Consider the following 4,233-nt stretch of genomic DNA (forward strand, 5'->3'; position numbering starts at 1 on the left):
TTTGCATCTCTATACCAAAAATACCAAAAATATTATTTATCATCTCTATCAGATCTCACTTTCATAAGTGACCGTGAAGGGATTGACAACCCCTAAGCGCGTTGGTTGCATTGAGCTATTGTTTTTGTGTAGGTACGAGGGACTCGAGCGTAGCCTCCTATTGGATTGATACCTTGGTTCTCAAAAACTGAGGGAAATACTTACGCTACTTTGCTGCATCATCCCTTCCTCTTCGGGGAAATCCAACGCAGTGCTCAAGAGGTAGCAAGAAGAATTTCTGGCGCCGTTGCCGGGGAGGTTCATGCAAGTCAGGATTTGACTCCCGACAACGAGCCATTTCTGGTGCCGTTGTTGGGGAATCTGTGCAAAAGTCAACATACCAAGTACCCATCACAATCCCTATCTCCCGCATTACATTATTTGCCATTTGCCTCTCGTTTTCCTCTCCCCCCCAATTCACCCTTGCCGTTTTATTTGCCCTCTCTCTCTCTCTCTCTCTCTTTCCGCTTGCCTTTCTTCCGCTATGTCTGAATCAAAAAGGGTTGGGGGTTCTTTCCAGAGTTTTAGTACTTTGGACAACCCCTCTATCCTCGCAAAACTTATAAATAAGGATACTATGGAAAAACCTGCCGGAGTTATCAATGAGAGTCTTAATAATTTTGATGAAGATGATTTTGGAATTTTTCGTTATTTACTTGATGAATCTTTGAAAGATGCTTGGTATAGACTATTAAGGATTAGGGCTAGCTATGTTCCTCAATATCAAATTGAAGTGTACCTAAAAAGCTTTTATATTGCCCTCCCTTCTTATTTTAAGCATGTCTTAGATTATATATTTGAATAAGGTTTCCTTGAAGGGGATGTCATAGACACTTATGAAAAAATGAAAACTATATTTGGGCACCCCATGAATGAGAAAGTTGAATCTACATCTCTTTTGCTCTCTTACCAAAATGAATCTATTAAAGAGATAAAGGCTAGCCTAGATACAAACTTCCGTAACATGCTCAATCTTTCTTCTACCATTAATATCCATGTGCTTTATCAAAATAGAAGGATTAATTCTATAGATAGCAATTTTGCTCTTTTCTTTCCTAATACCAAAGATAGCAATACCTAGATCTATTCTTGCTTGTTATGCCTAGCTAGGGGCGTTAAACGATGGCGCTTGTTGGGAGGCAACCCAATTTTATCTTTATTCCTTGATTTTTGCTCCTGTTTAGTAATAAATAAATTATCTAGCCTATGTTTTGGTTGTGTTTTTTGTGTGTTTAATTAGTGTTTGTGCCAAGTAGAACCGTTGGGAAGACTTGGGGAAAGTCTTGTTGAACTTGCTGTAAAAAACAGAAACTTTAGCGCTCACGAGAACTGCTGTAATTTTTATTTGGAGAGTAATATTTAGTTAATTATTTTTTCAGATGATTAATAGATAAATTCCTCACGTCCAGAAATTTATTTTAGAATTTTTGGGGTTCCAGATCTTGCGCTAGCTACAGAATACTACAGACTGTTCTGTTTTTGACAGATTCTGTTTTTCGTGTGTTGTTTGCTTACTTTGATGAATCTATGGCTAGTAAAATAGTTTATAATCCATAGAGAAGTTGGAATACAGTAGGTATAACACCAATATAAATAAAGAATGATTTCATTACAGTATCTTTAAGTGGTCTTTTGTTTTCTTTCGCTAACGGAGCTCACGAGATTTTCTACTTTAAGTTTTGCGTTGTGAAGTTTTCAAGTTTTGGGTAAAGATTTGATGGATTATTGAACAAGGAGTGGCAAGAGCCTAAGCTTGGGGATGCCCATGGCACCCCCAAGATTATCTAAGGACACCTAAAAGACAAAGCTTGGGGATGCTCCGGAAGGAATCCCCTCTTTCGTCTACTTCTATCGGTAACTTTACTTGGAGCTATATTTTTATTCACCACATGATATGTGTTTTGCTTGGAGCGTCTTTTATAATTTTAGTCTTTGCTTGTTAGTATACCACAATAATCCTTGCTGTACACACCTTTTGAGAGAGCCATACATAATTTGGAATTTGATAGAATACTCTATGTGCATCACTTATATCTTTTGAGCTTTATAGTTTTACTCTAGTGCTTCACTTATATCTTTTGAGTTATATAATTTTTCTCTAGTGCTTCACTTATATCTTTTAGATCACTGTGGTGGATTTGTTTTATAGAAACTATTGGTCTCTCATGCTTCACTTAGATTATTTTGAGAGTCTTAATAGCATGGTAATTTGCTTCATAATAATATGCTTGGTATTCAAGATTTGTAAAACTTTCTTTTGAGTGCGTTGAATACTAAGAAGAAATTGATGCTTGATAATTGTTTTGAGATATGAGGATGGTGATATTAGAGTCATGCTAGTTGAGTAGTTGTGAATTTGAGAAATGCTTGTGTTAAAGTTTGTGATTCCCGTAGCATGCATGTATGGTGAACCGTTATGTGATGAAGTCGGAACATGATTTATTTATTGATTGTCTTCCTTATGAGTGGCAGTCGGGGACAGCGATGGTCTTTTCCTACCAATCTATCCCCCTAGGAGCATGCGCGTAATACTTTGCTTTGATAACCTCTAGATTTTTGCAATAAGTATATGAGTTCTTTATAACTAATGTTGAGTCCATGGATTATACACACTTTCCTTCCTTCCACCATTGCTAGCCTCTCTAATACCGCACACTTTTCGCCGGTATCATACACCCACCAAATACCTTCCTCAAAACAGCCACCATACCTACCTATCATGGCATTTCCATAGCCATTCCGAGATATATTGCCATGCAACTTTCCACCATTCCGTTCATTATGACACGCTCCATCATTGTCATATTGCTAGCATGATCATGTAGTTGACATTGTATTTGTGGCAAAGCCACCGTTCATAATTCTTTCATACATGTCACTCTTGATTAATTGCATATCCCGGTACACCGCCGGAGGCATTCATATAGAGTCATATCAAGTTGTAGTTGTTGAGTTGTAAGAAAAATAAAAGTGTGATGATCATCATTTTTAAAGCATTGTCCCATGTGAGGAAAGGATGATGGAGACTATGATTCCCCCACAAGTCGGGATGAGACTCCGGACGAAAAAAATTAAAAAAAGAGGCCATAAAAAAAGAGAAAGGCCCAAATAAAAAATGATAGAAAAAGAGAGAAGGGACAATGTTACTATCCTTTTACCACACTTGTGCTTCAAAGTAGCACCATGATCTTCATGATAGAGAGTCTCTCATTATGTCACTTTCATATACTAGTGGGAATTTTTCATTATAGAACTTGGCTTCTATTCCAATGATGGGCTTCCTCAAAATTCCCTAGGTCTTCGTGAGCAAGCAAGTTGGATGCACACCCACTTAGTTTCTTTTGTTGAGATTTCATATACTTATAGCTCTAGTGCATCCGTTGCATGGCAATCCCTACTCACTCACATTGGTATCTATCGATGGGCATCTCCATAGCCCGTTGATACGCCTAGTTGATGTGAGACTATCTTCTCCCTTTTTGTCTTCTCCACAACCACCATTCTATCCCACCTATAGTGCTATATACATGGCTCACACTCATGTATTGCGTGAAGATCGAAAAAGTTTTGAAAATGTCAAAAGTATGAAACAATTACTTGGCTTGTCATCAAGGTTGTGCATCATTTAAATACTTTGTGTGGTGAAGATATAGCATAGCCAGACTATATGATTTTGTAGGGATAGCTTTCTTTGGCCATGTTATTTTCAGAAGACATAATTGCTTTTTTAGTATGCTTGAAGTATTATTATTTTTATGTCAACATGAACTTTTGTCTTGAATCTTTTAAATCTGAATATTCATACCACAATTAAGAAGAATTACATTTAAATTATGCCAAGTAGCACTCCGCATCAAAAATTATGTTTCTATCATTTACCTACTCGAGGACGAGCAGGAATTAATCTTGGGGATGCTTGATACGTCTCCAATGTATCTATAAATTTTGATTGCTCCATGCTATATTATCTACTGTTTTGGACTATATTGGGCTTTATTATCCGCTTTTATATTATTTTTGTGACTACCCTATTAACCGGAGGCCCAACCCAGAATTGTTGTTTTTTTGCCTATTTTAGGGTTTCGAAGAAAAGGAATATCAAACGAAGTCCAAACGGAATGAACCTTCGGGAACGTGATTTTCTCACCGAATACAACTCAGGAGACTTGGACCCTACGTCAAGGCACGTAACAG

The sequence above is a fragment of the Triticum dicoccoides genome, chromosome 2A (genome assembly GCF_002162155.2).
Source record: "Triticum dicoccoides isolate Atlit2015 ecotype Zavitan chromosome 2A, WEW_v2.0, whole genome shotgun sequence".
Taxonomy (NCBI): domain Eukaryota; kingdom Viridiplantae; phylum Streptophyta; class Magnoliopsida; order Poales; family Poaceae; genus Triticum; species Triticum dicoccoides.